General features: G+C 51.6%; 1 long non-coding RNA gene and 1 pseudogene across 1 annotated transcript; both read right to left on the bottom strand.

Annotated features, from left to right (window-relative positions):
* Positions 1–337: 337 nt before the first annotated feature.
* On the bottom strand, positions 338–10,477 carry LOC131399378 (uncharacterized). Its single transcript, XR_009217121.1, has 3 exons — positions 10,417–10,477; positions 1,854–1,920; positions 338–375 (listed from the first exon to the last, which is right to left on the bottom strand). It is a non-coding gene; the product is annotated as an uncharacterized LOC131399378 (long non-coding RNA).
* A 6,499-nt stretch (positions 10,478–16,976) lies between these two features.
* On the bottom strand, positions 16,977–21,183 carry LOC131399377 (left-right determination factor 1-like; annotated as a pseudogene).
* Between the last annotated feature and the right edge of the window lie 1,461 nt (positions 21,184–22,644).

Here is a 22,644-nt window from a genome sequence, read left to right as displayed (position 1 = left end):
TGAGCTGAATGTATCACGCAATTATTATTTCTCCACTTTTCACTAATTCAAAGACATGCGAAACGGCCTAGAAGGGCTTCCACCCAAATATATCAGTGTTAACTATTAGTAGATAAAACTCCCGCCTAAAGCAAAACATTGGCTTTAATTAGCTTGCGGGGGGGCAGCCTGGGCCACCTGGATTCTCGGCCCCCACACACTGCCTCAGACCCGAACTGAAAAGAACCTAAGAGACCCCAGCGTAGGACCAGGCGTCTTGGCTCTTTCCTCCTGATTGGCCCAACACCCAAACAGACCCGCCCATACAAACACCCCCAGCCGCCCCTGCTGAACCCACCTCAGGTGGAAGATCCTAACCAGCCAGGAGAACAGTCCCTGGAAACGGAGAGAACGGGGATTAGCTTGCAACATATTTGTCTTTGGGAGTCAGATAGAATCGTCTTTGACATTAAATGACCATTAAACTCCTCTTATATGAAAAGGGTGCTTTTCTCTCAAATTCAGCAAGTGACCCCCTTGTCCCACACGTGACAGAGTCTGCACACTCCCAGTCTTTCATAATATGCACCTGTGCCTGGCAATCTGAGGAAAACCTCTCAAGTTCTGACAATTTGTGGAGTTACACTGGCTCCAGGGTCAAACGTGAAACTTGAACCAAGAGCTGAAGACAGCTCAGGGCAGCTCTGGAGAAGCTGACAGGGGCTTCTGCTTGACTGTCTCAAAAGGACGGAGTGAGATGTGGGACACACGTTTCCTTAAAAGTCAGGAGGCCACAAATTAGGTTACCAATCTGTTTAATTTCAAACAAAAAAAGTCAGCACTATATAAACAAAAAGGAAATTTTACCTCAAATATCCAAGCCAATAATGAAATCTGAAGTCGTTCACCTCACTAAATTACAAGAAATTTGAATAACAGCAACAAAATGGCACATAAAATGAAGTTTACCACCTGAGGCAAAGCTTTAAAACAAGTAAAAAGTTAGACAAAATGTTACAAAATAACCTTTTCAATAGCCAGTTGCTTGCTCCAAGGGCTCTTCAATGGACTGAGTGTGTGGGTCCTTTTCCCCCAAGTCCTCTGTTATGTTGCTCGTGGACATATCTAGGTTTGAAAAGAAATAAGTTCAGTTTACCTTCCATTACTATGAAGTTACTGAAAGTGCACGGTTTCAATTTCAGGCATGTACTTACTAAGGCTCTGGTGAAACAAGTAGGTTACAGAAGGTTCCACCCAGCCATTATCACAGTTTTTTAAAGGCCCAATTAGAAAATTTTCGCAATGGCTACCAGAGGAAATGAGCCTAATTGATTGGACAGTTCCCTGGGGCGGGATTTAGGGAAGGAAAAGGGTGTCGGTAGGTTTTATTGTCCATCGAATCTCTTACACTTACTACTCCCTAAAGCAGGACTGTTACCAGCTGGGAAAGACAAATATTCATTCATCATTCACTCGACAATTACTCAGCAGCTCCTGGGTGTCAGGGGGTGGGGAACAGCGCTGGGTAAGACACGGTCCCTGCCCAAATTTGGCTCATAAGCTAGCGGGCAAGTCCACAATTAACTGTCCCAGCAAGCCCTTACAAGTGCTGGGACCACAGGGGATTCCGCAGCCCACTGCCTGAGAGTCAAGGGTCATCCAGCTGCCCTCCTTCCCGTGGCACTCGCCGAGTTCATAGGCTTCTGTCAATGCAGAGAAGAGCTCTCATCAACACCCGGCACTCAAGACCCAGGGGACTAGGTTAGCGGCTGAACAGGAGCACAGCTGCCCTCTACCTGCCAATTCATTACTGCCCGTCCTTGCCCCACCTCCTGCCGTCTGGTGACAACCACAACTGTCCCTCAGATACCAACCCGCTCGCTTTCAACGTCGTGTTGCCTTGAGGAGGAAGACGACAATGATCTCTGGAATCTGGATTCACTAGAAACACAGAGGAAAAAATGACAGATAATTCTTTTAAAAAGTCTAAAGACTTATGTCCAGTATCTTGCTGCCTCTTAGAGCTCAGGAGCAGAGCTACTAGCCCCCAATGGCTGGGACAAAATATAACCCACCCTGTGAACAGTACAGACAAGGGCAATGGCCATCCCTAGGCGTCGTGAGACAAACTCTGTTATACGGGATGAACACTGTGGGGTCAGCGCATCATGGACCATCCCGTGCCCATACCCTGGAACCTCAGCACTGTGACTAGTCAACCTGAAGTGACTTCAAAGCATTGCCTGCTTACAATATTTCCCAATACAACAAATGAAACTTGGAATACACTGTATTTTATCAAATCTAATACACCATTGGTTGTAAAGAGCACAATTATTTTATGAACCACTAAAAAAGGAAAAATGCTGTTGATTAAACTATGACCACCACTGATAATAAGTTACATCCCAATTTCAGAGAAAAGAAAATGTCAAAATGTGCATTTTGCAGTTGATGAACTATGACATTTTAATCAGATCCTTTCTTCCAAGTAACCCATAAAAATGGCCCAGGCACCAGGAATTCGAGGTGTTTGCAATATGCTAAGTTTTGCTTCTCTCTATTTTCCTATCCTGGCTCCACCATCCCACCTAATGGTGTAAGACACAGAGAAACTTAACTCTCAAAGCCTTTATGGAGAACGGTCTCATTTGACTTTCACAGAAACCCCGGGGAAGGAAACTGTGGGAGATCAAGATTTGGCCACCCTGAAATCTATCTCTTTACCTTGGTTGTCTTCTCTGAGGACATTTGACCTCCCCCACTAACTGCCTAAAAAATTTGACATGGTAGCTCCTTCCTGGAATAGATCTATCATGATGGCTGTAAAGATAATGTAGGGTAAATGTTACAATAGGAAAGGCACCAACAAGCCCCTCTTATCAGAAGTTCTGTCTCTCTGGCCACATTCTCTGGATGACCCTGCAAAGAGTTGCCAGACAATCATTTACATTTATACGGGAAATCTCCGTTTGTAAAGGTATCTCCCTCTCTGTTTGGAGAAGAGAGGGGGATGAGCTCATTTCTAGTGACTTATCAATGTGGAAGGTGAGGCCTTGAGCTACATAATAAACTTTACTCTTGTTTACTGTGCTTTAGTGGTAATCTCCTGTAACTGACTCCCCCCCGCCCCCAACATCCTCCTTTGTCATTGGCTGCAAATGATTTTTAAGACAAGAATTTCTGCTATTGTGTTGAGAAACGCAGTGTCCCTGCTTTCTCCCATGTATACATGTTATTAAACTTGGTATTATTTTCTCCTGCTAACCTGTCTTGTTGATTATTTGGCCAGCCAGAAGAACCTTAAGGGAAAGGGCAGAGGGTGATTCTCCCTCTTCCCCCGACAGTTTTGGCGTAGTCGGCAGGATCCACACTGGCTGGCAAGTTGCCTTCTCTGGCTGAAAGACCTGCCTTCTCCCTGGACTACTGCAGATGATGAGATACGGGAACGCCTGACAAAAGCCGGCAAAAGGTAAGACTTCTTACCATGTCAGCCTCCTGGAATCTCTATCTGCGGAGTCCGGCGGAAGGAAATGGTGAGAATTTTTTCTCTTTCTAAATTTAGATTGGCAGGAGAAAATATTTGGGAAACTAGTTTCTTGGGCTTTTAGTAACTCTTGGTTTAAATTTGGTAGAGTACTCTTGGTTTTGATCTTGATCCCTTTTCCTCCCAGAGTAGTCTCTGTCTTCTTCTGTGTCCTGAGAACTTGGCTTTGTGACCAGTGAGAATCTTCTCCTTGGTCTCCACCATACAGAAGGTGCATTTACTGGGGTGCACCTTGGTGGCCAGTCGAGTAGACTGGGGTTCCAAACTGTCTCTTTGTCCAGCTGTGCCAAGTTCTCAGGGGAGTTTGTCATAAAAGGCCCAGTCCATAAGGGCTTTTGTTGTCTTTACCTTCGTTGCTTGTTAGTGCTAGAAAAATCCCATTCCAGTATCGCCTGCCCGGTGTCACAGATTAGCGGGTCTGTGACTGGAGGCGTCCCACACTATTGTGGGAGACCGGAGACACCGTTTTCACTACACCATCCTTACCGCCTGTGCAACGAAGGTCTTTACTTTCTCTGAATATCTTTGGGAGTGAATTCTGTGGATCACGGGGGCTACATCATCTGCGCCCTCACCAGGGACGCCTCTTTGCATCCATGGTAAATTTCTTCTCAGCGTAGAAAGTTACCTCCGGGTCTTTCCTTAAAAAGGCTTATTGGTTTGAGTCACTATTGGAATAAATATCCAAATGAAGATCCTACTCGTCAATGGCCAGACGATGGATCCTTTGAATTGGGAAAACTTCTAAATTGGGGGAGAAAAATGTTTTGAGAGCTCTCACATAATTATTTATTTGGTACCTAAGAAAAGGCCAGAAAAAAGGAAGGGAAAAATTTGACTAGGCTTAAGACCTTGACTCAGGTTACAAATGAATTGAGAACATGTAAAAGTGTAAGTGTTGATAAGATTATAAAGGTTAGAATGTTTGAGCTAATTTTATATAAAGAGGTTACATCAACTTTGCCTGAGTATGTTTTAAAATGTCTGACTGGGAATGCTTCCCTTGTCCAAAATTAGAAGACCAAGACCTATTGATAAAAATCTCAATGATAACTATGTTTAACGGTATAAGAGGTGATGAAATTTACATGAAATTTTGTAGAAAAAAATTGATGTTATTTCTATTACAGAATTGGTTAACAAAAATAGTAATTTAAATGATGGCTAATTTTATCTAATGTCTTATGAAGTCTTATAGGCAATCTAAATAATTATTGGGAATAAGTAACTAAATAGTTGTGAAAAAGATGAATGTTGGGTGAACTTTAAACAATAATTATGTGTTATGGTGGTTACAGCTTCCAAACTCTTTTTGGTGACTTAAAACTTTAGAGTTTTGCTAAATTTTATGATAAAAATTCAATTGAGTATCTAGATCATTTCCAAATAACATAAGATATTAGACATTGATTGCTAAATATACATTTGTCTACTTTTGGCTTTTCATTACAGGAAAACTAAAAGATGTTTTGGGTCTATTGGTAAACATGTGTTTTATTAAAAGATTGTACTATAAAGTAACATGTTTCTAGAAGTTATGAAGTGTTCATAAATTTTCCAAGCCACAAGATACTAATGTAAAAGAAAGTTTATAATTGTTTAGTTTTTACTTACAAATTAAGGTTTCTAAGGGTTAAAATTTCTAATTAATATATGTGATTGAAGCTACTAAAAAATTAAGAAAAATATGTCTGTGTACAAGGAAAGTAAGACATATAAAGGTACAAAGAATGGAAATGTTTTGTTTGGTTGATTAAGAAAGATAAATTTGTCCTCAAGTACTAGGAGGGAAAAGAAAGACATGGGACAAATTCTAAATGTAAAAAGAAAGTTATAGAAGGTTTGTGGAAGAGGAATTCTGGAAAAGGAGTTTTTGCATGGTCAAGTTGGCTAAGATTGAAATGAATTTAATTAAGTAAATGAGTTTTAATAGCAGAAGTAAGCTGGTGCAAAATTGAAATTTCTCGTAAAAAGATAATTTGCTTAAACTTGATAAAGAGATTATAAAAGATTTTTCTTTACCTTTGAATAAGTCTACCAAAAAAAAAAAAAAAAAAAAACCTGTTAAAATAATTTCCTGTGTTCAAAAGACTGAGGTCTCTCTATTAAGGCTTTTTAGACTGTTAATGCTCTGTTTGCTTTGACTGTTTATATTTTTGACAAGCTCCACCAAAATTCATATCTTAAAATAAGTCTTTTTTTCTTTGAAAATTTTCAAAGGGCCCTGGAACTTCTCAAAGAAATTTGCTCTCTTCCTATAAGGAGAAAGATACTTAACTTATTAGGCTTATTCAGTATGTTAAATTACATAGAAAACATTGTCAGACAAGTGATGATAAGTCTGCTTAGGTGCTATTATGTGGGCAAATGTTATTGATATAGGTGTTTTAAAATTGTATAACATTACTGAAATGCTGATCTGTCCTGATTATCAGTCATAATTCTGGTTATTATTATTTTAAAGTGTTGTATGTCACAAAATTAACCAAATTTCTTTGGCAATTGCCATTTTGAGGTCTTGTTGTTTACAGACATTTCTTTGCTCTAATGCTTTTGCAAAATATGTTTCAACTTCAGAAAAATTCATGGAAAGGACTCTGATATTTACACTGGAATACAGGTTTCTGACAAACTTTCTGATCACAAAACTGAACTTGGTAAGAAATTACAGAAATCTGATGGAGAAACTGACTTCATGAAGCTGCTAACAAAAAGACTGGGATCGAGAATGGATTACACAGGACTGAATGAACTGATAAGGATGATTATAATTTTTATAATTTTTCATTTGAAGTACTGCTGAATTTTTAATGTTTTGTTTTTTCAGATTTAAGAAAAACTTTTTCTCTTTTCTCCTGAGCTAGCTATGACTTATAGCAATTTGATAAATGATACTTTTGTAAGTAAAATTGAAATATTTATCTTTTTCTCTCTACCTGATCCCTCGAATTTAAAAACTCTTAGTAAGTGAGTATTGTTGTTTTCATGACAATATAGTTATTTGCATAAGTTCAATAAGAATCTGTTCTCCTTATAACAGGACACAATTGGAAACACTGGTTCTATTACCAAAGTTGTGACTGGAACATCATATTTGCAATATAACCATACAGCTTTTGAAGAATGAAGATTGGACTTTATGAAATAAAGCCACGTGGAACTATTGGCCTGGTACCTTATGTTCCAAGCAGCACTTACCAAGATGAGTAAAGAATGTCACTTATCTGGCAGGTACAAGAAATCTCGAAACATTTTGGGGGAACCTCGGAAGAGAAGAATTCACCCAAATCTGTAGGTATTACAGGCGAAGTCTGATGACAAAATACTTGGCTTGGCTTTCTTGGCCTCAAGAGGCCTTTAAAGTTCAATCTGAGATTCCTTATTAAAAGTTCCAGCAAAACAGATTTAAAAGAGCTTATATAATCAATTGCTACTTCTTGCTGTACTTATGTAAATAATTGGGCCAACTCTATTGGATCTAGACTTACTTTACAAACTAGTTAGTTTTAATTTGACTATCTTAATAAAAATGAGGGTGATTTTAGAGAGAAAAATTATATTTCAGTAAAAACTATAGTATACATTTGTGGATATTAGATCCTAGTTTTGTTGTCTTTTGAGGTTTTTGTTTTATATCTAGACTGGATCCTGATTTCTTCTAGTCTCCTGAAATATCTGGCTACAGATATCCAAACTAACGTTTTTGATTTTTTCCATCATTTTCATTTGAAATCACTGAAAACTGAACCTGCCCTTTTTCCTGAAGCCTTACAAACTGAAGCTGATGGACTTGATATAAACTTGAGATGACCTGACGACACCATCCGAGACATTTTAAACTGCAAAAGATGCTTTGACGCTGACATCTAAAATTCTTCTTCACTGGCTGTCCTCTGAACTCAGAAACTGCTTTACAACTTGCTCCAACCATTAACCTTGTTTTTCTTTCGTTTACACAGAAATGCTTCTATTAAATACTTGATTGCTTGCTTCCACAATATAGGCGTAACCTTGAGAGCCCACCTGCATCACCACCTTCCAAAAGGAACTTAATGGAACTGATCTATTATCAGGACTAAGAAATGAGTTCAGTGAGATGAAACAATCTACCAACTCAGCTTCTGGACTATGAAACTTCTTTAAGTTTCAAAAGGACTGTGAAACTTTTAGTTTCAAAGGCGGGACTGTGGGAGATCAAGATTTGGCCACCCTGAAATCTATCTCTTTACCTTGGTTGTTTTCTCTGAAGACATTTGACCTCCCCCACTAACTGCCTAAAAAATTTGACATGGTAGCTCCTTCCTGGAATAGATCTATCATGATGGCTGTAAAGATAACGTAGGGTAAATGTTACAATAAGAAAGGCACCAACAAGCCCCTCTTATCAGAAATTCTGTCTCTCTGTCCACATTCTCTGGATGAGTTGCCAGACGATCATTTACATTTATAAGGGAAATCTCCATTTGTAAAGGTATCTCCCTCTCTGTTTGGAGAAGAGAGGGGGATGAGCTCATTTCTAGTGACTTATCAATGTGGAAGGTGAGGCCTTGAGCTACATAATAAACCTTACTCTTGTTTACTGTGCTTTATTGGTAATCTCCTGTAACTGACTCCCCCCGCCCCCAAAATCCTCCTTTGTCATTGGCTAAAAATGATATTTAAGATGAAAATTTCTGCTATTGTGTTGAGAAACGCAGTGTCCCTGCTTTCTCCCATGTATACATGTTATTAAACTTGGTATTATTTTCTCCTGCTAACCTGTCTTGTTGATTATTTGGCCAGCCAGAAGAACCTTACGAGAAAGGGCAGAGGGTGATTCTCCCTCTTCCCCCGACAAAACAAACCCCAAGGAGTCTGGGGACTTGACCAAGATTGAAAACGGCAGACAGCCATTGATGATTAAGCAGCTAGTAACTATGGAGGATTAGAATTTGCCAACTCAAAATACGTCTCTGCCTGAATGACATTTTGACCCCCACCGCCACTAACTGACCAAAGGAGTTTGGGATGGGAGGCCTGCCCCCAGAAAGGGCCATCACCACAGACATCTCCAGGTACCTGGGTGGGTCTTGCTAAGCCCATTCTTAGTTCTAGTTACCCTTTATGAGAGACATTTACATTTGTAAAGAAAATTTCCATTTGTAAAGGTATTTTCTTCCCTGTACCAGGAAGAAGGGGAGGATGGTTTGACCTAGAAACTTATCAGAACGGAAGGCAAGGACTTAAATCTGCATGATAAACTTACTCATTGTTAACTGTGCTGTTTGGGCAATATGCAATATGCTACCTGACTCCCACTAGGTTCCTATAGATGACATCTCCCTGGAGCCTGGGTTACCACGGTAATGGGTGTTTGAGCTATTTTTTTCCCAGGAACTGAACCCCTTGTCCACTTCAGGCTGGATTGAGACCACCAACCCATCAACTGGGCCCTTTCGACGGCAAGAGGTTGGAACTCCACCCTCAGGGCATGCTAATGCTGCCATCCTGTGAACATGCATCCTACGAAGAGACACGAAACCTGACTACGCTTGCACAGATCATCAATTACCTCATTGCTCCTCACCTCCAACCATTTCAGACCACCTTGCCCTCTTCTCCATAAATACCCCTGAGTCCCTATTTTCGGGGAAGCGAATTTGAGACTGGTTCTCTCGTTTTCCTCACTTGGCTGCCTTGTGATTAAAGCCTCTCTGCAATCTCGTCGTCTTGGTGATTGGCTTTCTGGGCAGCGAGCAAAAACGGACCTGGTGCGGTAACAAGGCAAAAACGGACCTGGTGCGGTAACAAGATCACACAGCCAGGGAGGTGGCGGGGTCTCCTGACGTCCAGTGCTCTACTCTATTGCAGGACACAGCCCCTCCTAGGGGTGAATGTGTCACAGATGCATGGGATGTCCCAAAAGCTCCCCCCACCCCCACAACAGGCTAAGGCTCCAACACAGCTGAGTAGCACCCACCACCTGACCCCACGGTTAACGCCCCCGGCTTTCGCAAATGCCAGAGCAGAGACTGTGGGAAAAGAAGGTGCGTTTACAGATACGCCCCTCACTCCTCCCGCAAAGACCACATTTCAACACGGGAGCAGCCTGTGGAGCAAGAGTGGAGGGTCGGCCTGGAGAACAGCAGGGGAGGCTCTGGGCGGGGCAGCCCAGGCCCCGTGTCTTCCCCACTGGCTTCCTATGCTGCATCCGACACCAGGTCCTGGGATGTCTGACAGCCAGCTGGAGCTGGAAACTTCAGTGATGCAGATCTAGAGTTCATTTTCTCCCTTCAGGTGACGTGAGCAGAGCCCAGGGTGCAGGTGGAAGGCCCTGAGGTCTGGCCGAGGGAGTCTGTGCTTTGTAACAGACTCGTCTGGAGCCGGCTGAGTCAGGGCCATCAGCCCGCACTGACCAGGAAGGAGGACGGGAGCAGCTCACCCACGGCCCTACCGCCCTTCTTAATCCGTCCCAGCTCATCCCCAGCCCCAACTAATGATTTTCAAAGAAGGTACACTGGAAAATATTCAAGATGAGAAAGAAACTGGCATCCTCCTAGGCTAACGATGAAAGCCCTAACCATCGAAAGCAATTAGATTCCTCCATAGCCTGAAGCCAATGAGGTTCACAGGCACGGCCAGGCCAAAGCCCCAGGAGAGAGCTGGGCGTGTGGGTCTTGGTTTCTCATCAGACAATGAGTAATGAGGCTGACCTCCCAGGTCTGTGGTGAAGAGCAGAGACACAGTTTCCGGTACAGGCCTGGCAGATACACTCAAAGAACACAATCTAATATCAGCGTCATGTGTGGGCCCTGCCTGGTGGGCTTCACAAGCCCCCATCCCATCCCAGTCACACACACACACACACACACACATACACTCTCACATTCCACGTGATGTGTCTTTCTTACCTGTCTGCTTCTGACACCAAGGCAATACGGCCATAATCCCAGAATCTTCTTATGATGGAAAATACCAATATTAAAAACTAAAAGGAGAAGAGAAACCAAGTGAAAGCATATGGATGATTCTAATTAGAAGAGACAGCTGTCTCAGGGGCAAAGCCCACCTGCTAGACTCAGTAGGGCTAGAAGGGCCTTGGAGATCATCCAAATCCAGACAGGGTACTGAGCTGCCCAAGGCCACACAGCTCAATGGCCCGATGCTTTGCTCACCCCCTTCACCAGCTCCCGTCGCCTGTGTCCAAGTCACGAAGGCCGACGCCGAGCTTGCTCTGGTGCCCTCCTAGTCAAGCTCACCTGTCCTGTCCTTTGCTCTCAAGGCAGCATCAGCAGCCATGACCTTCCTCAGCTGATCTGCCTTGAGCGGCCCCGGAGCAGGAAGGCAAAGTCTGGCCTCACGGCTGCCCTGTGGACCAGCACCCTTCCTCACTTCACACAGAGTTTCATTTTTATTACAGAACCAAGGTCAGAGCACCCCCAGGCTGAGCCAGAAGTGATCAGATCTCTACTTGGAGTTTGGTTCTCCTGGAGGCAAGCCCTGTGGACGCCCAGCATGGAGCTTGCAGGGGACGATGCCCACTGAGGACCTGGTGCTCTGGCCGGCTCAGCCTCCACGAGCTGGGGCCCCAGGCCATCTCTCTAAACCCCTTTTAGCTCTAAAATTCTGTAAATTCTAGTCTGTCTCCTCCGTCCCTACATATCCATCTTGGCCGGTTCTCAGACTTGTTCCTGCCTCTCCTCCTTCAAGGTTCAGGAGGTAGAGAGACATTTTAATTAGCATATCCCTGCCTGCCCCAGTCAAGAACTGGGGTTTCAAATGTGTTTTCTTTTCCTAAAGGGAATCCAGGGGGCCTGGACCCCAGAGGGCCTGAGTTCCCGTGGAATTTTCTCAGGGTGGATCGGGAAGTTGGTGATACATTTTCAAAGGCAGGAGAGTCGTGTTGTAGGATAAACAGGAAGGCTGCTCAGACAGTGCTGCCCTCTCTGCCCGGCTGCTGCTTCCTAGGCTCCTGTGGTGTGGCCATCTCCCACGTGTCCATGTTCCCCAGGCCCGTCTGGCTCTTATGTGCACCCCCATAACTCCCTGCAATAAAAACCCACCCCCACCAGCACACCCCACTGGAGAGCCACTCCCTCCTCCACTGACCCTGTTCCAGCCATACCCACCCCACCCGCCTGGGGCCCTGCCCATCTCCCTCTCCAGACTTCTCACCTTGGCCCAAACTCTCCTCTCCCTGAAGATGCTGGATTACAGCTCCAGGGCCACCCTCCTCCATTAATCCCACTGACCCCCAAATCCATCACCACACTCCCGCCTACTCCCTGCTCTCAACCAAGGCTGGTATATATGAGCGTGTTCTCAACCTGCAAATGGGTTTTAGCTCCAAGAAGTGGGTTATCTGACACTTATAAAGCCCTTTTGCAAAAACAGCAACATGAGTAGCATGCAGGTTCCCACCATTGCCCATAAAGGATCAACAATGTAGCAAAACTCCAGTGCAACAGTTCAGACCACAATCCCAGGCAGGAAACCCCGAAACCGCAAAGAGGAGTGAGAACTCCCTCTCTCCTTTCTACCAACATTTCTGTGCCAGCAAACTCGTGTTTGATACCGCTTCCTCTTGGGGGTGGGGGGGAAACGACACCCCACACTACCCTCGCCCCGTCTCCCTGAGGCCCCACCCAAGCCTCGCCTCTGGCCCAAACAGCCCAAGGGTGTCTACTACCTTCACCCCCTTCTTACCCCATATATTCAGATGGTCTCCGCTGCATGTTAGGCGAAGGCATGGAGAGGGACCGACCATTCCATGGGCATTTATGAAAAGAAGGTGCGCCTTAGCCCCAGTAAATTTCACCCAGCCAATGCTGAGTCAGCACAGGGAAGAAAATGGCGCATTTCATGGGGGATCTTTGGGAACAAGCAGGTCTACATTACAGAAAGGCCACTGAGGTCACTCTGACCAGGTCTGCCTTTCCCCAGCTTTCTCCACGTCTCATCCTCTAAAAGGCCCAGGGACCCCCTGGGGAACAGGAGGTGACATGTATAAATCGGGAATAGCAGCTGCTCTGATTCTAACCCACACTGTCCACTCACATCTCTCCTCCCTGTGCAGAGCCTTCCGAGGGCCTGAAACACACGACAGGCTGATAACTCGGTAATAATCCAGGGAACGGCCATGTGTGTTCTTTCCATACGTTGCCTCATTTAATCTTCTCCAAAACTCTCCGAGGTGAGAATTATGACCTCATTTTACGGAGCAGAAACCTGAGGCCCAACAAGCCATGGAACACGCCCAAGGTCACAGAGCCGGTGAGCAGCAGAGCTGGGATTTGACCCAGGTATGTCGGGCTCCTCGCTAGAGTTTCCCAGAAGGCCCTGGGGGTGTGGGGGGGGGTCAAACCAAGGAGTAAGGGGGGGCACGATTCACGAGGGGTCTCACCAGGAAGCAGCAGAAGTCTATCAGCAGGACGGTGGGGATGCCACCGAAGTTGACCCCCTGGAGCACAGTGCCATTTTTGGCCGAGTTGTAGCAGTAGGAGTCATTGGGCTGGTCGCCGATGCCCAGCCGCTCACGGACGGACACCTCCTTGGACGGCCACAGCTCCAGGAACGGGGAGTCGGTCATCGCGCCTGTCCTCCCTGGAGAACAGCACCAGACACATGGTCAGGGCTGGAACTCTCCCGCAGTTTCCCCAGCCAGCGCTGGCAGAGCCAAGGGTGGGTGTCTCCTCCAGGGGCTGGCGGGGCGCAGGGAGCCAGCAGCAAGGACTCGGGGAGAGCAGCAAGGACACCACACCCCCGTGTGCCTGGCAGAGTCTACAGAGAATAGCTCCATAGTGGAACAGTCCCGAGGGTCAGATGGACGGGGCGGATGGCTCATCCAGGACACAGCGGGCAGCCTCCTGGGCGGGGGGACCCAGAGGAAAGGGAAGGACAGGAGCTGCAGTGGCTGCCTGCTTTAGAGGTGCCGGAGTGCCTGCAGCCTCAAGCACTACTGCTGGGAAGGTGTTCCTGTGGGAGCCACTGGAGCCCCAGAGTCTAGGTAGAGGACAGGGGTACAGGGAGGGAGAGCAGAGGACAGTGCGGAGACACAGCAACGAGGGAGAAGGGACACCCAACAATGCAGAGCTGGTGATCCACCCGAGCCACAGACAAGACCATGCGCCCACTGCGCACGGCATGTCAGGCTGGGACCTCAGAGACAGGCCCACTGGACACACTTGGAAACGGAGGCTCAGAGCTAAGAGCCCGCCCCAAGATTACCGAGCTGGTTGGGGCAGAATCCAGTCCCACACCCAGCCTCCAACTCCCAGTTCCCTTTCTGCTGTGCCACGCTCCCTCTCCAGCCCGCTGATGACCACACCTTAGTTCAGCGAGAGAGGAAAGGCGGGGAAGGGGCAGCCGGAGAGGAGATGTGGGAACCGAGAACACAGAGGAGACAAAGAGGGGGTGGTCGAGGGTGGGGAGGGGGTCTCAGGGCCTCCTCAGGGAGCGCCCCCCAGCTCCGCCCTCTCACCCCTGCACTCCTGGTACCTTTGGTCTAAAAGGAAGGCCCAGCATTCCAGAGCAGACCAGCTCCAGGCTGGGGGCTGACCTTTCCTTTCTGAGGCTCCTGGTGGCCCTGGTGCAGCTCATGGAATCTCCAGTGTCTGTCTCCCGACACCAAAGGCCCAGAGTTGGTGCCCAAGTTCTGGCCTCTCTCACACCGTCTGCGGCTGAAGAGCCAGCAGAGATGCTCAGCAGGCCCTTCCTCAAGCTCCCACCTCCCCAGTCTGCTGAAACCAGATCCTCAGGGGACTTCTGCTCCTCTTTCTACCTGTTACAGGGACAAAAATCTTGGGGACAAGAAGGAAACGTACAGAGAACCCAAATAGATAAACCTGGTAATGCTGGTGGGGTGTATGTGTGTGTGTGGGGGAGACGGGGGTGGTGATTCCCAATTCTGACCCCTGGGACTGCTGGGCTGGGGACGATGTCACACACACATGGCAGGAAGTGCAGGAAGGCAGGGGGTGGTGGCAGGTCCAAGGGCATGGGAGGATGCCCCGAAGGCCAAGGCACTTTCTCACCCCCTATAAGAGACTTGGCAATGGCTGGAGGGTGTGATGCCAGAGCCATAGAGTTGGTGGCTCTGAACAGAGTCAGGAAAGTTACCTCGGGGAAACAGATGGTTTTGGCTTCCTTTAATCCCCACTCAGTGGCACCACTCCAATAGAACATTCTAGCCCAACACTGCGAGGTCAATGCCTGCCCCTCGCTGTCCCCACGCTTACCAGACACCCGGGAAAGGAACGACTGTGGAGGAGTCCTTGGAGGGGTCCTCAGTGGGAGCTGGCTCTGGCAAAGGCAGCCGCAGCCTGGCCACCTCTCAAGCTGCGTCGGTCCCGCCACTCATTTCCCGTAGGGCTTCCCTGACCACAGGGTCGGGGGCACCAGCCTTTAGAGCCCCCCTGAAGGAACACGGACGACCAGAGTCATGTGGGAGCGGCCCTTTGCCCGCTCAGGGGTTCTGGCCGGACCCCCAGCACATCCCCCTGCACTCACTCACACCTGCGCAGTGTCTCTGAACTCAAATGCTCACCTGGAGCCTGTGGTTCTTCCCAAAGAGCTCCCTCCCGCGCTGGCCCTCTCCCCCAACTCCCAGAACTGGTTCCTGCTCCACGGGGCCCCGGGGACTCACCTTCTCCTCCCGCCCCTGCTTGGGAGAGGGTGCTGCGAAGGCCGGGGGTGTCGCGCCCCAGATCCGGACACTTGACGTGGCTCCCCGGCCTAGCGCCCCCGTCCTGCGGGTCCCGGAAGGCGGAGGGCGACTTTCCCCTCCTCACGGCCCTGCCCACCTTACCTGCGGCGGTCGCGCGGCGGGCGCAGCCTGGGGAGATGTTCTGGCTCCACCCGGCCGGGCGGGGCGGGGTCCCCACCACTGAAAAGTTACAAAGTGACACTCCGGCGCCTCCTGCACATGCGCAGAACTGCGCCCACGGCTTGCCCAGTTTGGACCCTCGGCCAGCGCGGATGTCCGCCCAGACGCCGCCACCCGCGCCCCGGGCCGTGCGCCCCTCGGCCCCGCTCCGCCCCGGCCCGGCCCCAGGGCGGCCGCTCAGCCCGCGCGGCTCCTCCCGGCCGTCTGCTGGCGTCCAGGGGCCGAGGAGGGCGCCGCCTCGGCGAATTCCTCTCCTCGGCCCTCGCACGTCCCCATTCCCCGGGCACCTCGGGGAGACCCGGGCCAAGCACAGGGGTTCGCGGCCCGGGGACGCGAGGGGAGAGCATCTGCACACGTCCTGATCGTCCCTGGATGGCACTGAATGTCCTCGACGGGCTCTGAGGCCCGCCCGGGGCAGTGGGGAGGATGGGGAGCTGGGCCGGCTCATCCTGCACCTCGGCCGCCGGGGCCGCTGCGACAGCCCGCGACTGCGCCGCCGCTCTAAGCAGCCGGGACCCTGAAAGCCCCGAGGTGCTCCGTTTGGCCCCAAAGGGAGATCGCAGTGTTTCCAGCGGCTCTCCGGGTCCCGGGCCGCCGGGGGCACCGATCTGGCCCGGCTCGCTGAGCGCGGCGTGTCTCCGGGGCCGGGTAGCACGGTGTTTCCACTGAGCCAGTGGCCTCGGCGCCTGGACTGGAAGCTCGCCGAGGGCGCCGGGCTGTGCACCGCGCAGGGCGCGGGACGGGGTTCAGAGAGGACCGCGCGTCCTGGGGAGCCGGAGAGCGCCACCTGCCTGCCGCCGCCGCCAACTGCCCCCCAACGCAGGCCTGCGTTTCCGCTTCTGCAAAACCAGGGGCTTGGACCGAAGCTTCCTCTCAGACCCTTTCTAGCACTGAAGATCTCCAAGTCCTGAACAGCTCTTCCCTCCGCGCACGCGCAGCTCTGCAGGGCCTCTGTTCTCTCTTCATTTCTGGGCTTTCCTCTTGTATTGTAATGACAGAGGGATTCTCCTTGCCTCCCCGCCGTGGCTCTAGCACCAGCCTGGGGCTCTCTGGGAGTTGGGGGGGGGTCTCCTGCCTCTCCTCCACTTCTTTTCTGTCCCACCTGGCTTCCTCCTTCTCCCCTCCCCCTCCTTAAACCCCAGGCACTAGTTATTTCCCAGAGTTCGCCCTTGGCCCCTGCCTTCAGCCCCTGTCCCTCCCACCTGTGCCTGGCCATCTCTCCTCCCCGGCTGTGTCCTCCTGCTGCCGGCCCCACACCCGACCTCCTGCAGGTTCCTGGGTGTGGCCCACCGGACTCCCCTTGGCTCCTCAGACTGACTCTGTCCATTCTCTTCCCTCCCCCCTACCCCCCCACCCCTACCGCCTGTCCTCATTCCTTCCCTGCCTCATTAATGCCACCACCGCCTGCCTGGTCTCTGCCGTGGGTCCAGGGAAGGGCAAGATTCCAACCCCAGTAATTAGAATGGAGGAAACCACTGACAAAGAGGAAAGTTAGGATCCTTGATTTCACAGAGGGAACGGATTTCTAAATTTGATTTTCAGTAGGTTATGTTTATTTCAAAATCAAGAGAAGGCCAAGGTGGGAGTTGAGATAACCACAGCCCCTGTTATGTGTCAGGCAGACACATGTCCTTACATCTCCGGTAAAAGTACGGGAGTCGGGGATTGTTCCTATTTGATAGAGAAGGAAATGGAGACTTAGAGGATATAGGATTTATAGCTAATAAGAGCTGTGCAGACTGGCAAGGCATCTAAGCCTTCATGCCCCAGGCCGGGATCCTACATCAGTCACAGTTTAAAAGCCACTGTAATCTTGGCATCCTAAAATCTTATCCCCAACACTTCAACCGTGGCTCCCTTCATCTGCCCCCAAATCTAAGGAGTGACCCCAATTCTTGTAGTCCTGATCATGATTTTGATCACAAAGCTTTTTATTTTGTGGCAAGTAGAATTGAAATAGAGCACACTCACTGTGCCCAGAAAAGTAAAAATGTCAACAACAAGGACAAAAAGGTTTCTGCCTCAATTCTGAGAGGACAGGCCACCAGACTCTAAATGCATTTCAATCCTACCTTCCTGTTTTACTTAACTAAGAACTTGATGAGTCTCTTTTAACTCTTTCCTTAGTTTTCTAATCAGGTTGACCTAATCCCTGTAGAACTTTCTAGTCCCTCCAAATTTGCAGGCTTCTGGGTCAAATATAGAAATAGAGAATAAAACGTGTTATTTGTTTCTTGCAGAATGCCCGTAGCATCTGAGATGGGAATGCACAGCCCTTCTTGATCCTGGGTTTCAAGCCCAGAGTGGCAGCTGGGTCTCCCGTGCATACCACAGAGCTCAGCCCAGATCCAGCGATAGGACAGGGGAACAATGACAAATTGGGGTTTCCGCTCTTAGGTTCCAGAACCCGCTCAGGTAAGTGCTTAGGATAGAGTGCAGTGAATCAAATGAAGAATAGAGAAGACTGGGCAGGGCTCCCCAGGGCCAGGGAGTCTTGTTCCTGGGAAACAAAAATTAGGAGGGGAGCTGACTGGTCAGAGGAAGCAAATTCACAGCTGAGGAGAGAGCACAGGGCATTTGCCCATCAGCGGTGCAGCAATCGCTGTCTCTCCTGGTGTCCCAGGACACTTCTGACGCACACGGAAGCCAAGACCTCAGTGGCTACACCCGCACCTACGGCTCCAGCTTCCTCGGCACGGGCGCCCCGTCCCAGGCGCAGCTGCACTTCTGCACCCTCACATTGGGCAGGCTGACCACCTGGGGCCTGGGCCTGCCTCCCTCCTGGAGGATGACAATCATGGGCAGTGAGGTCGTCTCTGAGGCGATGCACTGCCGCGGCCCCAGAAGCAGCCACTTGGAGATTAGGGGCTCCAGGGGCTGCTGGCAGGTGCCCACACACTCATAGGCCAGAAGCCCCGGGGCTCCAGGACCCAGTTCTCAGCCCACTTCATCCCCTGCAGGTCCAGGTACATCTCCTGGCAGCAGCAGCGGGTGCCCTCAGTCACTGGCACCTCAGGGTCACAGTCGCCCTGAGCTCTGTGGGGGCAAGGAGAGGCAGAGTCAGAGGTCAGCTGGGAAGGCCGAGGTCAGGGGCCCAGGGCGGGGCCTAGTGGGGCATCGGGGAGGGAGATTTATGAGCCATCTCTCATTATGTTCAGATGCTGGCTGTGTGTGATATGGATGGATAACTAGAAATAACCAAATAACAAATAATAATAACTGATATCACTCCTAAGAGTGAAGGAGAAATTTTATATATTCGTTCATTGCCCTAGCACCCTGCAAAGGTGCCCTATGGGTACAAGTTGAATTCCCTGTTTCTCTCGTTCTTGGGGTTCACCGCCTGGACCCACAGCGCCTACCCGCGGTGGCTGAGCTCCAGGCTGTGCAGCTCCAGCTGGGGCTCGCCCCGCGCGCCGCCCGCCGGGCCCTGGGCGGCGAAGCGGACCAGCCTGTGGGCGCCGGAGGCCCGCGGGCCCGGGGGGCTCGCTCTGCACAGACACCTGCAGCAGCAGCGGCTGCCGGGGCCGGCTCAGCTGCCGCCAGAAGCTCACGGCCTCGGTCACGTCGAAGGCCTGCCAGCCGCTCTCGTGGACGGACACCAGCCTGCGCGCCACACGGGGAGGAGCCGGCGCTGAGCGGGGGCCGGGGCCGGGCTCGCGGAGGGCCCTGGGGAGCCTCTGCCCCCTCCCCTCCCTCCCCCCGCCCCCCTCCCCCCCGCCCCCCTCCCCTCCCCCTCCGTCCCCTCCCCCCTTCCCCCCCGCCCCCCTCCCCTCCCCCCCTCCCCTCCCCCCTCCCTCCCCCCTCCCCTCCCTTCCCCCCCGCGCTGGGCCCCGCCCCCCTCCCCTGTCCCCTCCCCCAACACAGACCCCCGCCGCCGCCTCCCCACCTGGAGTCGATGAGGGCGGTGCGGTTGGAGCCGTCGTCGCGGACGTGCAGCCACTCGACGGTGACGCGGGCGCGGGGGCTGCGCGGGGACAGCCGCTCGTGCCTGCGGAGCGCGGCCCTGGGGACCGGCTCCTGGAAGAGGCGCAGCGCGGCCCCAACCAGCTCGCGGTCGGGCGGCAGCCGCTGCTCCAGGCCGAACACCAGCAGGTGCCGGGAGGCCTCGGACGCCAGGAGCCGGCCGGCCACCTCTGGGGACACGAGCGGGTCAGGGGCCTCTGCGGGCGCCAGGGGAGCTCTGAGGGTGGCAGGGCTCAGACCAAAGAACAGAGTTCCCCAGTCACCCACAGGGAGGAGTTGGGGCTGGGAAACTGGTGCGCCAGCACGGAAGGGAGCTCCCCCTTCTCTGAAGAAATTCTGGGGCCAGGCCCAGTCTCCTACAGCAGTCGTCTGGGGTGGGGCTGTGCCACCGGCGACCTCCCCCTTCCGCTGGCCGGTCAGCTGGGGACCCTGAGCCAAGGGCTGGGGCTTCAGGTGCAGAGCAGACGGGCAGCCATCTTTAGGCAGAGGGGGCGGCCAGGAAGGGGAGCAATGGGGGTGGGGGGCGGAGAACCCAGCCCGGGGAAGCCTGTGGGCCCCAGCTGACCCCGGCTGTCCTAAGGGGCAGAGGAAGAGCCCCGCCTTTACTCTCCTTTCCCTCTCTGGAGAGGGGGTCATGCCCCAAGAGGAGGAAGAGGGGCCGGGACCTGGAAACAACTGAGCCCTGAGGTCAATGGTGGGGACAGGTCCAGCACCACTGTCAGAGGCCACAGGCAGCGTGTCCCTAACACCCAAGGCTCCAGGCTGGCAGCGTGATCACTGAGCAGCTCGCGGCCACCAGCACTCGCCTCTGCTGAGGCCTTGGGGACCGTTCTCCCCGTCTCCCCCAGGACCCAGCCTGGCTGGAGAGCGGGGTGGGTGTGGGTCTAGCTCTGGGTGCTGAGGAGCTGAGCCCTGGCCCCAGGGAGTGAGGAGATTCAGGTCCCATCCCTGACAGGCCTTTTTTCAAACTATGAACTTTAAAATGATGAAATCGTCCCCTACATCCCATTATTGCCCACGACTCTGGGAAGTATCACAGCCAGTTTAACCTCATTTCCAGAGAAGCAAACAGGCTCAGAGATGTTCTGTGACTTGTCCATGTTAGAACAACAAACATCAGAGCTGAGAACTGACCAGAGGTCCTTTCTCCCTAAGGCAGCTCTCTGCTGAGCCCAGCCTCTGTTGTCCACAGCACGAAGTTCTGGCCAGTGTGTCTTCTCCTCTCCGCTCTCCCCTCCTTCCTCTTTGCTCCCCTCCCTGTGGATTTCTGTTCTTGCCTCGGCTTTGACAGCGGGTCCAGCCTGGCACACTGGGTGGGGCCCTCAGTGCAGACAGGGGCCCAGCCCCAGCAGTGCTCACAGTCCACGGTCCCTCCTCACTGCCCCCGTGGGCCCCGGGCCCCCCAGACAGCCTCCCAGGATGGGCACATCCAGTCTCAGCCCCCCTCCCCAGGGCCCAGGGTGCAGCAGGGAGGGAGGCCTCACCTCGGAAGTTCTGGCTGAACCTCTTCCCTCGGGAGTGGGCCTCGTGGCTGCGCTGCAGCAGGGCCACGTACTGGGCCCCCACGTGGGCCGGGGTCACCAGCTCCTCCACGTCGCCCTTGTCCAGGATGGGCACCTCGCTGAGCTGCAGCTGCTGCAGCAGGCTGCCCAGGATTTGCTCCTCGGTCAGGGCCGCCCCGGGACTGGTCAGGGGCCGCGCCCACAGTGCCCAGCAGAGCCACAGGGGCTGCATGGTGCTGCTCAGGAGGAGGAGGGGCAGGGCAATGTGTCCCCTGAGGAGGCTCCAGGAGAGTCCCAGGGGGTGTGCTGAGAGCCAGGCTGGGCCAGCTTTACAGCCAGCCCTGGGCTGGGCCTGGGGGATGGGAGGGAGGGAGGAGGGAGGTGACACCCCTTGGACCGCCTGGGAGCTCAGCAGCTAGACGGGTCTCTAAGCCCTGAGGAGGGGCTGTCTAGGAAGGGCACAAAGGGCTGTCTGGACTGTGGACAGCTGGCTGCTGCTGTCTGTACAGAGGTCATGAGCCGCCTCCTGGGCTTGGCTGCCTGACCAGGTAAATTAAAAAGCTTGTTGTCTGGAGAAGAGCTAGGGATCGCATTCTCTGCTAGAGCCCCCCTCCCCCTAGTCACAGAGCACACTGGAGTCTCTGGGGTCTGACTTGAGTCCTGTTCCTTGCTGTAACTAATCTGCCCCCTCAACATCAGGGCTCCCTGACTAAGGATCAGTCTTGCCTGCAGGGATGAGCGGCTGGGCCTGGTGCTCAGAGGGCTCCTGAGATCCTGGGCTGTCCACGGTTGGGACAGCCAGTGTTCCCCACTGTTCTGGGGGGACCTTCCAAGGCAAGGGAGGCCGGGAACATTTAGCATCAAAGGGGTTTTGTCCAATAAGGAAACTCATCCTCTCCCTCTTCCTGGCTGTTCATAGGTTTAGAGATTAGAGTTGAAAGTCTACCCCTTCCTCCAATTTTGAGCCAAGAAAATCGAGGCTCAGAGAGGTGAAAATGTCCCCAAGCTCACCCAGTCAATGAGGGATGCCAGCATAAAATCAGATCTTCCAATTCCCAGCGCTAAAGTCTTTCCACATCCTCAAGCTATTTCCAGCCAGAGTCCTACAGCCTCACTGACGCTGGCCAAGTGGACTTGTCTCTGAGCCTTAAGGGACCAGTGACCCACAACTGGGTCCTTTTGTTTGGAGCTGCTCGTGCCAATAGAATGAGACCAGGTTCAGAATAGGAGAGCAGAAACTTTCTTCGTTGATCAATGAATGGAGGAGGCAGAGCTGATGCTCAAAAACACCTTCTCCCTGAAGGGAAGTTAAGCAGGGTTCTTATGGGATGTGAAGAGGGAGGGGTCTCCGTGTCATGCTCGGAATGGGGGCATTTGGGGCATGTGCAGATCTTCCCTTCTTACACTCGGCACCTTTTGCACACGTTTCCTTTTGCGCACGGCACCCCATCGCCATCTTGGATCTTTCTGGTTTGGACCGGTTCTGCTGTTTGGCCACCTGACAATGTTCTGCTTTGGTTCCTATAAGGTAGCATAACTTAAAAACAAAGCATTAGACATGGAAAGTCTTTTAGGGACTTCCCTGGGTGACAAAGTCCTTCCTCTGACTATGTCCTGCTCCTCATTCTTGAGCGGCAATGGATGAAGGTCCGTCTTCCGTAACTACTTCCAGCTGACCAGGGACGTCATCATAGGGACCCACAGAGGAGTGGAACTTGTCCCTAGCAACTTTTAGATATGTTTGGTTGTTACTGGGTTGGGCTGCCAACTTCTCATACCCCTGGGTT

This window comes from Diceros bicornis, chromosome 38 (genome assembly GCF_020826845.1).
Source record: "Diceros bicornis minor isolate mBicDic1 chromosome 38, mDicBic1.mat.cur, whole genome shotgun sequence".
NCBI lineage: Eukaryota > Metazoa > Chordata > Mammalia > Perissodactyla > Rhinocerotidae > Diceros > Diceros bicornis.
This window is presented reverse-complemented; position numbering and strand designations above follow the sequence as displayed.